The sequence below is a fragment of the Rosa chinensis genome, chromosome 4 (assembly GCF_002994745.2).
Source record: "Rosa chinensis cultivar Old Blush chromosome 4, RchiOBHm-V2, whole genome shotgun sequence".
In the NCBI taxonomy this organism is placed as follows: Eukaryota; Viridiplantae; Streptophyta; class Magnoliopsida; order Rosales; family Rosaceae; genus Rosa; species Rosa chinensis.
Genome location: NC_037091.1, coordinates 32,458,830 through 32,473,423, shown reverse-complemented (window position 1 = coordinate 32,473,423; position 14,594 = coordinate 32,458,830). Strand labels below are relative to the sequence as shown.

At 37.2% G+C, this 14,594-nt stretch overlaps 1 pseudogene; it reads right to left on the bottom strand.

Moving 5' to 3' along the window:
• Positions 1-11,033: 11,033 nt before the first annotated feature.
• LOC112199129 lies at positions 11,034-14,138 on the bottom strand (annotated as a pseudogene).
• Positions 14,139-14,594: the final 456 nt, after the last annotated feature.

Genomic DNA, 14,594 nt, shown 5'->3' with positions numbered 1-14,594 from the left:
AGTGATGCATGCTATTCTGACATGTTAATACTGATCGGAATATTGCTTCTAGAAGGTAATGAGATACTGGTCCTTTCTACAAGGCCAAAAAGACGTTGTGTGCTTTAGGAATGGGCTACAAAAAAAATGCATGCATACCCTAACGACTGTATTTTATATAGGGACAATCATGTTGATGCCACTAGCTGCCCTGCTTGTGGTATATCTAGGTGGAAGTTAGGAAAGAATAATGTAGAGAAAGAAGGGGTTCCAGGTAAAGTTTTGTGGTATTTTCCACCTATACCTAGGTTCCGAAAGATGTTTCAATTGAAGCATACAGCTAAAACTTTGACCTGGAACGCTGATGAGCGAGTCAAGGATGGCAAATTAAGGCATCCAACTGATTTCCCTACTTGGAAGTTAGTGGACGATAAGTGGCCTGCTTTTAGTTCAGACCCTAGGAATCTAAGGCTCGCACTTTCCTCCGACGGCTTCAATCCCCACAGTTCCCTATCTAGTACATATTCTTGTTGGCCTATCATATTAGTGAGCTACAATCTTCCTCCTTGGCTATGCATGAAGAGGAAGTACATGATGCTCACTTTGTTAATCTCAGGACCTAAACAACCTGGAAATGACATTGATGTCTACCTCCAACTATTGATAGATGATTGAAGATTTTGTGGGATGGGTTGAACGGGTCTATGATGCTTATAGGAATCAGTACTTCAAACTAAAAACAATCCTCTTTTGGACAATCAACGACTTCCTTGCATATGGGAACTTATCAGGCAGAATTGTGAAAGGATACAATGCGTGTCCTATTTGTCTAGAGAACACCAAACCTCTTAGGCTCAGTCATGGTCAAAGGATGTCGTATCAGCGGCATCGAAGATTCTTACCACGTCACCATCCTTATTGAAGGCGAGCAACAGCTTTCGATAACACTGAAAAAGTTGACCTCGCTCATGTTCCATTAACAAGACAGGAAATGTTGGAAAGAGTGGAAGGGTTGAACATGCCTTTTGGTAAAAAGCATCGTCATCCATCATATAAGGGTGTTGAAGTTGTGAACAGACCATGTTGAAGAAGAAATCAGTTTTCTTCGAATTGGAGTACTGGAAGTTTTTACCTGTTCGACACACTCTAGATGTCATGCATATCAAGAAGAATGTATGTGATGCAATCATTGGAACATTGCTGAACATTGCTGGGAAAATAAAAGATGGGGTGGCTGCTCGATTTGATATGGTTGCTATGGGTATAAGGACTAGTTTGAAGCCCGATACTTCGAGAAAAAAGTAGAAGTTACCGTTGGTAAGCTGGAATTTAATGTTAGAAGAGAAGAGAATAGTTTGCACTTCTTTTTTCAGTATGAAGTTAGCTGATCATTTCTGTTCTAATGTGAGGAGTTTAGTGTCAATGGAAGATCTTCTGCTTGTTGGCATGAAATCGCATGATTGCCATATAGTGCTCCATGACTTGCTCCCCATTGCAATTAATTCTGTTTTAGATAAAAAGTCATTGACCAAGAAGAAGGAGGGTAAGTCATCAAAGGCCTCCAGCCCCGAAAAACATGGCTTATAGTTGTTGAAGCGAGGTTGTGTAACTATGCATAGGATTGTGCGCTGAAAAATCCTTGGTGTAAAGCTTAAAGTCTTGTACATTTAACAAGAAAGGTTCGCCTTATGGTGCTGCAGCGAAGGAAATGCAGTCATACATTGGGGTATACTTGCACGTACCAAGGCACCTATTTGGAGACCTACTTGGAAGCAGGTGCCAAGAGATCGTAAAAATAAGATATGGCAATGTGTTGAGGTATTCAAATGACCCCTTTGTTTATTTCATTAGTGTAACAGCAACTTCACCTTCCTAGACTTGGTTTTAATCTGAACAATTGTCATCTGTTTAGATGGTATTTGAGGTACCGCTGGAGGCAAGGAACTGGTCCTAGCTTCAGCTTCTTAGAAGTGGAGAGAATTCAAGAGGAAGCTGACTACATCATATACCTTTTAACACGTCAACAGTACTACTCTTGCAGTATCAAAGACACAGTGAACAAAGAATCAAAACATTGAATTACTTCTACGTACTAGTATCAAAATTGTAAGGCTAGCTTGTCCCCTTTAAAAACAGAACAAAGAAGTTTTGTGAAAATCTAGTGACTTCACATCATCTGTATGTGATATATAGTGGTGCAGGAAATCACAGTTACACCAGCCAGTAAAAAATTTTTAGTTTCCTGCATACAATTTTTTATTCTTTTTTGGTTACATGGAAGAGGCCTGCTGAAACAGGCCTAAAACAAAAAAATTTGACAAAGAAAGACTTGGCACTCCATAAAAGTCTTGACACTCCACTAAAGTCTGCTAAAAAAGCTTGAGTACCATGAGTTGGAGGAGCTAATGGTGAGTACGCCATATAGTCATGCTCAATGCTCAGCAGACATGTTGCATTATCTGAAAATATAGGCGAGGAAACATCCTCAAAGGTTTCCATGATCCTTGGACAGCAATCAATCAAAGAACTGAGAAAGAAGGCTTTGTGAACTTAATTTGATTTACCGCCAGAGTTCGATTATTATTTGGATGAAGATTGTGAAATTCTTTGGAAGTAAATATAATTTAGCAAGATTAATGTTAGGAGTTGATTCCAAGGCTTGTTTATTCGTCATTCTCAGCCAATTGGTGGATCATGAGCCTAGATTTCTCACATCACAAACTCAACGTGAATGATTTTCTTAATTGGTGTCTGTCTCATTACTTCCCTTGTGTCGCAGGACTTGATCGATCTCATCAACTTGATGAAACCGGATTATGTGTAATGTTGACATTTTGGCCTTCTCTTTTTATGCCTTTGTTTGCTACTTGCTAGCTTTAATTGCGTTACTGAATCATTTAATCATTAGTGTTGAAATAGTCCTTCAGAATGATCAATGAAATAGATCTCAAGAATTTCATTATCGCCAGCTAGTGAGGCCTTTTTTAACAAAACATAAATCAAGAATTCAAGATGATAGAGTTTCACGAATTAGATAACAGTTGATTGGTCAAGCATTAATTCTTTGGACGAGTATGTGATCCCAGAACACTAAATTGTATTTTATCGATCACATGAATGTTTTTCCTGTTGATCGAGGAGAAATTTAACTTAACTGTCTACAGAATATATGGTAAAGAATGTTTGTTTGTTTTCCATTATTGCCTCGATCAGCAAAATAAATGGTGTTCCATGCAATTGAAAATAGGAAAGAAATCCCCCAAGATCCAAAGAAAATGGGAGAAAGATCTTCTGAATCTCCTTTTCTTAGCTTCAGCTCATCTATGCGTGATTGACAAGTTCAAATTGAAACGCAAGTTTCTCAAAACTAATAACCAAGAATTGTTAAAATTAACTCATGCATTCTAACAAAAAATTTCTGTATTAAGATATAATAAATTCTCCATCACTAAACAAAAACCAGTCATTATTACATAAAATATAGCTAGAGAAACAGTAAAACAGAAAGTGATCAATAGATCAAAGCACAACAAATCAAATTGTTATTTCATAGTACCATATGCTCTAACTACTCCTTCGAGCTTCTTGGTTGAAATTCGTGTTTAAGTTTTGTCCGCCAAAAGAGTCATTGTATCTTGGAGAAGGTTGGCTCTTTTTTGGAGCTGGTGGACACGAACGGCCTTCACAGGAGCGGTTTTCTTGAGAATGGTCCTTCTTGTTGTCTCCAGCCATCGTCCACTTGTTGCCTTCTTGCGACATATTTGGAAATCTCGTCTTGATTAATCTCAATTAGCTAAGTACCAATCAAAGTTTCAATCACGAAGTGCTTTGAGAATAAAGTGTGAGGAATACAGAGCCCAAGGACCTCCTTATATAGATAATTTCTTTCCCAGATCCAAACGGATTCCTAGCTAGTAAAGCTGAGACAAAGTCTTTGCTAAAGAAACTAGGAAAGAATAATATTACAACCCAAGACAAAAAGGAAAAGAATTTTCTTTGTGGAAAAAATTGGAAAAACAAAAAAAAAAAAATCTCTGATATACGTGAGCAGGCGCACAGGAATGTGGTTAAGCTATGTACTTTGTTACCCCGAACTATAGAAATGGCTAACCTATTTACATCTCTGGTTCAGTTAGTTCTAGTGAGCGTCATTAAACAATAGTCTATGAACATAATCAGCTCGATCTGTTATGTCAAATAATTTGTTGTCGTACGTTCATCATAAATTAAACTAAAGTAGAAAAATCATAAGCTAATCTCAACTACAAAGAGTTCAACACGTACATATGCTGTTACACTCACTCTAAGGATTTGAACCCATACGTCCATGGATATATATGGATAGAGGATAGTTTGGGGACTTGGACATGCCTCATGTCAGTAGACATTTGTTGTTAGTTAGATATTTTGTGATTGATCATGTGTTTATGCGTATGAAGTCATAGGGTACAATTAAACTATTAAAGGATATAATGCGATAATATAAACACGGGAAGATCCAAACTTAATTGTTGTATTGAAATTAATGGTGAGCTTTAAAATGTGAATCTAATATTCATCTTGGTTTCACAATACTAAGAAGAGTTCAAGCTTTGCTTCATGAGTTCATGCACAGATCATTGTCAAAATATATATATATATATATATATATATAACTACACTGTTAAACCAAAAAAAGATCTGAATTACAAATATCTCAACCAGTAATTCATTTTGTTCTGTGGTAGAAAACGACTTGCGGAAAAGTTAACTCGTTCTTCTTTAATTTTCATTCGCCCTCCTCACCCTCATCTCTGGTTTCCTCAACTGCATGAGATCTAACAGAAAATAGGCGGCCGGAGGTTATGAGATTAGAAGAAAAGAAAAGAAAAGAAAAAAAATAGTGTAGTTGTCTAATCAATTAGTCATTAGTGGATGATGTGATTATGGGATTCAAAGCTCAAATTGTATTGGTAAAGATTTGGATGAGGATTGATCGAGGACTAAGGACTAGTTTCTAACTCAAGATGGCGACATGTACGTACGTAGCTGTTACAAACTTGATGTCAAAAAGGTTGAGACATACTGGTGGTATAGTGTTCGTATTTCCAAAGTTTGATCTAGTACGTGATTATCGCTTCGCACTAGAGTACTTGGAAGATTCTGAGCTTTTGCTGCATGCTAAATCATCGATAAAAATTAGAACCACAAGCTTAAACCAGAAATCGATCTCAATTACAAGGATTCCATTCAGTATTTTATTTTGTTTTTTGAGCAGCTATATGTTGATCTGTACAAGTTGGTCAAAACTTTACTTAGCTTTGATTTCTAACTGATTGATGTTTTCAATTAATCTGTGAGATAATGACCAATAACTACAAAATGGCATTATTATTAATTACCAATAGCAAAATCCAAAATATGGAGTCCGTGCGGCCATAATCGTAAAGAAATAACTCTCAAGTATTCAAAAAATTACCAAACATGCCACTGACCAATATAAACCATTTCTCCCAAAATCAAAGCGATCCCAAAATCTAAACCGTCTGAACTAAATCGACATCTAGGGCTCTGGTGAATCTAGGCAACGAAGCAAGGGCGCAAGTGCGACCCCAGAGGTGAAGCAAGCGGGCGACCCCGGCGGCGAACCAAGCGCGCGACCCCGGCGGCGAACCAAGCGGGCGAACCAAGCGCGCGACCCTGAGGTGAAGCAAGGGGGCGACTCGGCGGCGAAGCAAGGACCCGATCCGGTGGAGAAGCAAGCTCGCATCCCCGGCGGCGAAGCAAGCGCTCTACCCAGCGGTGAAGCAAGAGAGCGACCCTGCGGAGAAGCAAGGGCGCGACCTCGACGGCGAAGCAAGCGTTCTACCCAGCGGCGAAGCAAGCGCGCGACCCGGCGGAGAAGCAAGGGCGCGACCTCAACGGCGAACCAAGGGCGCGACCCCAGCAGCGAAGTAAGGGCGAGACACCGGCGGGTCAGTAGCTATAGTCTTGAAGGTCAGTAGAGAAATTTGTAGTTACTGAAGGTCAATAACTATGGTCTGATTTTTGTGCAATGCATTCAACACTGTCGAAATTTGATTATGTTTAGCAGCTTTACCTGAGAAATTTTGGTTGAGAAATTCTGAGGGTCAGTACCTTCAGCCTCGTGTTGTCAGTCTCTCCCTCAGGTAAATGATTTTGGTTGAGAAATTTTAATTATTCTCAATGGTTGAGAAATTCTAAGGGTTAGTAGCTTTAACAAATTAAGAAATTAACATTTAGGCTATTGAGGGTCAGTAAATCTATGTGTATTGCAATCTCATTTTTTATGTGTAGCTAGGCAGTGAAAATTGATGTTATGTGGCTGATAATAGTACAAAATGAATTGTCTGAGCTTATTGACAGTCAGTAGCATTAAAATGCTGCAATATGTGCAATCTATGATGATTGAGCGTCAGTAGCATTAAAATTCTGCAATATGTGCAATCTATGATTATATGGACCATCTAAAGATCATTAGCTTTAGTTTATGAGGGTCAGTATGTTTAGTTTCTGAGATTTCTTTGTTCTGATGGAAAATGACACTATGCCAGAAAAGCAATCAGACGACAGAGGAGATCTGTCGTCTGATTAAAAAAAATTATGTTGTCTAGTACGGTGCCGTCTCTTGGGTCATCAGACGACAGATTTCCTCTGTCGTCTTATTTATCAGACGACAGAAATTTGTTAGGTCTTCTGTTGTCTGATGAAATCGAGATATGAGGCTAGTGAATTCAAACGACAGATAAATGTCGTGTGAACTAGAAACAAATAACAGTTCCTTATAATTTCTGTGGTCTGAATGGACTTATAATAACAGTTAAGTGTTGTTTTATTCCAGTTCAATAACAGTTAACTGTCATTCTTATTCAGTTTAAAATACAATTATCTATCGTCTTTAGTCGCCTACGATAACATTTATATGTTGTTTTATATGCATTATAGTCACAGATAAGTGTACATTGAACTTAGTTAATACTACATTTATTTACCGTTTGAGTTTAGTCACAGATGACAGTTAAATGACGTTTAAAGAGAATACAAATAACAGTTGTCTGTGGTTTTTATTAACTTATAGTAATAGTTATCTGTTGTGGCATATAACTTGGAATTACAATTAAGTGTGGTTTAAAAGTTGTTAAGGTTACATTTATCTATTGTTGTGGTTTATACTCTACAACAATTAACTGAAGGTTGAAGAGCACCAGGACAATTATTTGTTGCTTGAAGCTAATTTGAGCGACAGTTAAATGTTGTTTCATTTTCGACTCTGTCTTTGTTTTGACATGAAGACGACAATTATCTGTTGTTTGAGTGTCCAAATATGAACACATTTTTTCTTGTTTCTGTTGTTCTTTGACGCGTCCAACAACATCATTTTGTTGTTGCTTTCTATTCCAGATGTCATACTAATATCCCTGTTGTGCCATAATCATGTAAATCTGGGAACAACACAATGCATTCATCAAATATGAAATCCATTCACAAAAATACCAATATTTGATCAATCTGTTCCTGCAGCTATACATACATCCATCATGGAGCTAAACTTAATAAACATCAGTTCAATAACCCATAGCAGTTGGCATGATCAACAAATGTAACCCAAAAAACACTGATATCTCATACTACTGATCATAAACTGTACTTGCAGGCCAAAAATAGATACTTAGACCAACTGCATAACTAGTTAATATGGGTTATAGATGATGCATGTCCAAAATTAGAATCTTCTCGACACACTAGCTTTGTTGAAATTGGCTGACATACTTTGCCCACTCGGCCGGGACCTGATCAATGTCTTTTTGTGTGTAGAAGTGATTTGCTTTCCTTTCCCACTGCAAGTATTAAAAAAAAAATACAAGTTAATGTGAATGGATATGTTTCACAACAGTAATCAGAATTGGAAGGAGTTGATATTTATATATATATATATATATATATATATATACTAGAAATACTGCCCGCGCTTTGCTGCGGAATTTGTTCTTGTGAGTAAATTAGAAAAATAACATACAAAAGGAAAATCATCACATTTCATTCAAATAGTGAAAATAGTTTTCATACATCTTAGATTTTAGCTGCAGTCTATTCGAAAGGAGATGATGCAAACATGCTAGCTTTGGCATATGATACCAACAGATCGAGAGAGAAAGAAATTGGTAAATAGGTAGCAAGTAAAAGAAGCGAAAATTAACAAAGTTTATATGCACACTCATAGTCAACAGCTTTAAGCACTTCATACATCACTATGCCTAAAAACGTATCAGACGACAGACAGAAACTGTTGTCTGATTTGGAGTGCCACCGTTGTAGACCGAGCCGTTGTCTGTTGAAAATTCAGACAACGGTGGAACACAGTTGTCTGAGAAACATACAGACAACGTTTATGTGTTAAATGTGTTGTGTGATACTAGGCAGATGGCTCGGCAGGTGGCTCGGCAGATGCCAGGCGCACCTGCGCGGCAGTTGCGGCGCTGCCTTCAGACAACAGTGCTAGTTTTGAAGCTGTTGTATGTTGAGCTTCTCAGACAACGGACTTTTATTTTGTGTGTTGTCGGACTGATATTCAAACTTCAGTTCTTGGACTATATCTGTTGTCTGATTAACTTTGGGACAACATAATTCAATTTCTTTTGTTGTCTGATTAACTTTGCGACAACAGAGTTTAATTGCTTCTGTTGTGTGAGTGTAGATTAGAAGACAGTGATTTGTTAAAATCCGATGTATGATATATGAATGATTGCAGTGTGATATGTCCCCATTTTTGGTCATTCAGACAACAGGTAGTTATCATTATATTTGTTCTGTTGTCTGATTATTTGAACATATCCTATTCCTGAATTAAATTGTGCATTTGATCCATTTACATACCAAATATAAACATTGCAAACCATCAAATATAAACATTGCAAACCACTAATCATTGAACCCAACATTTTAAACAAGAAAAGCATTCTAGTGCATGCCCATCTACTTGGGACATCAAAAAGCTAATACATATATATCCATTGTTCCAAAACATGCAACACATGGTGCATGACAATGAGCACAAAAAAAGATGCTTTCCTTAGCAAAAATGGACCAGCAACAAGCGCGCTACTTCATGGCTCATGCACATATGTGTTGACAACAAACTTCTCCCACTCATTTCGCACTTGATCAATATCCACTTGGGTGCATTGGTTGCTGCCTCTCCTCTCCCACTGAAATCAGTTTATTATATCAAAAGGATTAGTTAATCATTTTGCGAATACCAAGGGGCATGATCAGGGAATAAAATTTGATCTCAAGTAAATAATTCATATAAAATTTAATGAAAAGCCAAATCAGTAAACATATATATAAACCTTGTACATTGAAGTAATGGTTGGTTTTCATAGGCATAGCTAGACTTTCGACAACATACAAATTCGAGTTCACAAACCATGAGTAAAAGGGTAATCAGATAAAAGAATTAGACTTAAAACAAATGAAAAGTTTACCCATACTTTGATTCGAAAGTATGAGAGATCAGCTTTTTCATTAGCAAAAACTGAAATTGGCATCAACTTAACATGTAAAGTCTCTTTACTGTAAGCAAACTCAGGGAAAAAAAGGGAAAATGACCAACTGTGCACAGCTAAAAGATTTTGTTCAGATCAGAAAGTCATTGCCAAGGCTTTTGGTAAATGGCCAAGGCTAAAACGTCACAAGTACTTAAAAGCCAAGAGCATCTATTAGTTATTAATACAGGCAAACCTTCATTGAGTGATCTATTTTTGAGTTCGTAAACTCGTAACTTCAATGTAGCTGTGTAGCTGTAGTCAAAGAACGAAGCTTTGCTTCAAGTGAATTCCACAATTGAGAAGCTTTGTTTCAAAACGTAGTGCAGGGTAAATCAAAAATCAGTTTTTTTTTTTTTTTTGCAAGGCAGGAAAGAAGTCAGCAAGTATGTTGAACATGTATATCAGCAGTCGTAAAATTCGAAAGGGTGTAGAAAAGAGAAAGAAAAGAACTTTGTTTTAATATAGGCCCAATAATGAAAGTTTTGGTTCCAAGTTTGACTCAACGAACGTGACACAAGAGTGTATTTCAAATCAGACTTTTCATACCAAAACACAACGTCATATGTACCAAATTGAGAACTTGATACGAGAAAGCATTTAAGGAAAAGAGTAAAATTGAGGATATAATTTGGTGTGCACAAAGTAGAGAATTTCTGTAAGTATGGCTCAAATGCTAGTTTCAAATCAGCTTTTCACTTGAGCATCAACTTTTAATAGGCAAAGACATGATGCAGCTTTATTTGCCGTAAAGCTTTGTAAGAAGAAGACACAGAATATTATAGTTTATGTTCATACTTCGAAGAATTCCAGCAAATTATGAAACAGAACTTTAACATAACAAATCTTTTCTGAGGAATAAGTACTTGAGACTCTTGTGATCTTGAGACTCTTGTGATCACAAGAGTCTCAATACTTATTCACCCAAAAAGATTAGAATTTAACCATAAAAAAAAAATGTCTTACTCTGATTTCAGTTTTTAACCACCACCTTAGTCATGACTCAAGGTTGGGTTGTGACACGCCTTTTCAGTTATGAGATCCGATACGCAAGAGCACAATTTTTTTAATGGGAAGACCTGAAAAGAAAGTCCATTAAGAAAACCAGGATGTTGTGATCGACTAATATGGGTAATCAAAACAAGCTCTATGTGCCTAACCATACCATTCTTCATACTCAGATATATCATTTGTATTCTACTTGTAACTTAAAAGACGGTTTTTTTTTTAACTTTATAACTCACTAGACTACCTAAAAAGTAGTCTTGCTGTTCATTTTTCACATTACTTAAAAGAAAAACTCGCTCGAATAAGAATCTTAGTCTTTAACCAGAGCCATGCAAAAGGTACCAATGACAATGAATATGTACCCTAAATGGTTGATTCAATGACAAAGTAAGAAGATAATGAAAACAAATTTGAACTGAACCAAAAGCAAGAAAAAAGACCTAACCTTCTGGGATCCCTTGCCCAATCAATCTCGCTTTTCGACCCGTCTGCTTGAGAGTTTCAGTCATGGTCTTTAGAGGTTACACCTAGAATCCTAAAGACTTGGGTGTTGAGGTCCGCCTCTACACTTTTAACCCCTAAAGGAAAACCCCATTAAGCATAAGATAATTGCTACTGATGAGAGGCAAAACAGCATAAAATTCTAGTATAATTTAGTAGCTCAAAAGTCTCACCATCAACAACTTGTAGCATTTTCTTGAAAGCCTTAACACAACCCTCACATTTCATATCTACCATGTACTCTGTCTGTTACCAACCAAAACCAACAGTTCAGATTTTCAGCAAGATCAGCAGACCCTTAATTTTCATAACTAAAAAACGCCAGCATAGATAACTGTTTCCTCTGAAATAAACATCAAATCTACTCCAGCCCAGGAAACTCATATCCTAATCAAAATTTCTCAATAGAAACAGATGCAATTTGATATAGTTAAACCAAAAGAAAGTAAATTCTTGAAGGTTGGAAGTTACCAGTAGCTCTGGCAATACAACATCATTCTGCAGTTGAAAAACAATAAAATTTGCAGAATCAGTAAAGAAAAGTTGAGTACTTGAAGATTTATAATAGAAACCATCAATGAAATTTAAGTAAATCGACGAATCAGATTAAACCCATCAAAGAATGAATAGAAAACAAAGAAGGGTGTGAGAATTGCAGTGCGACCTGAAAGGAGGACTTCCGTTCCAATGTGGGAGCGTTCATGTGGAGAGCTGAGGGAGAGTGGGTAAGGCTTGTAGCGAGGAATAGAAGATTTGGGTTTGGGGAGGAGGAGGAGAGAAAGGAAAGCTTTGGAGTTTAGGGAATCGGAAATATTGAGAGGAATAAGAGGCATGGGCAGCCGGTAATAGAGAGGTAGCTATGGCACTAGCCACGGACCTCAGAAATGCCATTTTACCTTGTTTTGTATTTGGTTTTCGAAACTGGAAAGATCGAAATAGTGATAGCAGTTTTAGAGAATCAATTATACTAACTTGATGCCACCTCAAGTGGACCAGGCATGACAGAAAATTAAGTGACATTATAACATATAAAGGTTAAGGATTCTATGAGAAGATAGTGAAAGTTTATTCAAGTAGCCGTGGCATGATAGAACAAAAAAACAGAATGTATATGTAAGAAGAATTACCGCTCCCAAACGTGCTTTGCCCTTCACAATGCAATAGGGGATCTCCATCTTTCTGCATAAAGCAGGGAGCCATACAACCAACTCAATTGGATCGACATCATGAGCGATAACCACAAGCTGGGCCTTGTTCTGCAAATAAATGCATTATAGAAAATGTCACTCAAACAGAATCAATAATAAGGAAATACAACATTAGGAGATAGCCACTTTAGATTTGAGAGGACGAAAAACAAAGTCCCAAATGCCATGCAAAAATCTAAATATACCAAGATCTAAGAGATAAACAAGCAAAGCAGCATTTCTTAATTGAAAAGAAGCATCGATGCTTAAACTTGCCTGTATAAGATCTCCATGGTTAACCACTAAGGCACCCGGTACATAGGGTACGTCAATCGAGTTGTTCTGATGAAGGACTTGAAGACCACCAATATTATCTTGCAGGAGGACTTGAAGACCACCAATATTATCTTGCTTGTGCCTATTGTTAATTCTGGTTGTGGACAAGCAGGATAGTAATGGCCTAAAACCAGAAGCCCCTCACTGCAATCTATATCATTCAAGTGAGTTAGTTTTAACCCAAGAGCCTCAGACAACAACTCAAACAATAGCTTCCCCAACTTCATTACTTGCTTCGAGTATTCAACAAGGATTTCTCTGCAAATTGGAAACCCAGAAAAGCATATGAGGCAGTCATATATACCATCTTGTTTTTCCTAAAACAATAGTACATAATATATGTGTCGGGTATACACACGTTTATTACTATTACATGTCTGCAATTATATTTTTCTAATGACCAATTCCTTTTGGTATATCGAATTGTAAATGGCTTGAAACTTGTTAAATAGAAGGTTTCTTTAAGCAGAATGGTAATTTCTTCAATACAACCTATTGCTAGGGACAGGGTTTTTGCAATTCAAGCCAACCGACTAGCTAGCCTATAGTAAAGTTGCTCACTCATTCATAGAAGAAACCAAGAGATTCTCTCTCTTATTCGAAATATGATTCTTCATGTCCATGGCATTCTACCCTAAAACCCCTCCGATATCAGATAAGCAACTGAGCCAGTTCTGACACAGGCTAAGTACTAGCAAAGACTAGCTTGTTATGTGACTCTGCCTACCCATCTGTATAAATCTGCTTACAAGTTCTTATCTTATGGGTCTGTTGTCCAACACACCTACCCTTAAGCTGGTCAATGTATTAACTTCCCTCTAGTAACAAGTGGAAATGTCAAAACATAATCATACCATCTAATTCACAATGGAATCTGAATTAAATAAACACTCATAAACATACCAATTATAGCACAAACATAAAAGAGTTCAACACTCTTCATGTACCTGCATACTTTTGGCAAGTCTTCTGTCTTAGGAGGAGTAGGAGCCATATGACACAAAAAACTATCCCTCCAATTAGTTGTCGGTGCACTATACAAATCAAAGTTGCTGTTGTAGACGAATGGACTACTGGAGTCATCACGATTATAAAACTGTTTCTTCACTTCAGTATCCTGCTCATGAAACCCACGTACCCCGTCCTTCATCTCCTCTAGCACATCAAAAGGTATTCCATGATTGGAAATTTGAAAGAATCCCCACGTCTCTGATGCTTCTCCAACATCTGCAACAATCTCCTTTCGTTTAGTTGGATCGAAGAGGCCTTTGAGCTAGGTCTATGACCAGAATGCTAAACTGGACTTCTTCTGAACCAGAGGTATTGTCAATGGAGCATTCTTCAGGTGGATCAGTGGATGATAAAAAAATTCGAGGAATTTCGGTTATGCCAGCATCTACAAGGCCTTTAACACCTTCTTTTTTATCATCAAAAGCTTTTAGTTCAGGTTTTCTATCATCAGGCCACGGAGTGCATGTATCACACTAGCAAAAGATTTATGACACCAGTAAAAAATCCAAATAGCCACAGCCCCTCGAAACTAGTAATAATATGCTAAACTCACCATCATCATATCATACATGTTCTCAACCTAAATAGCAATTGGATAAACATCCATACACAAAAATCTAAAAACAAAAGCAATGAAATGAATTGTATCTAACTTGCATCTTAATTTTTGATTGCAAAGCTTAGAATACCAGCACTACACCGCAAAGCCCAAAAGCCTGAACAGGTTCTGATTGTTCTGCATGCACAAAATAAAGAGTAAAAATCACAAGCAAATGAATCTCTGATATTGAACTAGTTCAAAGCTGAGCTGAAAGTTGAAATGAAGAATAATCATATTGAGAATTTCGATTGAAAATTCTATATCACCTCAAACATCCAAACCTTTAGCAACGGAATTGATATAAATCAAACTTTTCGTCTCCGAAAATTTGATAGCGGATGTTCAATTGAAACTCTGAATTGAAGATAGGAATCGTACCTTTTCCAGTGAGAGATGAGAGGGAGGGAGGGAGAGGGAGAGAGAGAG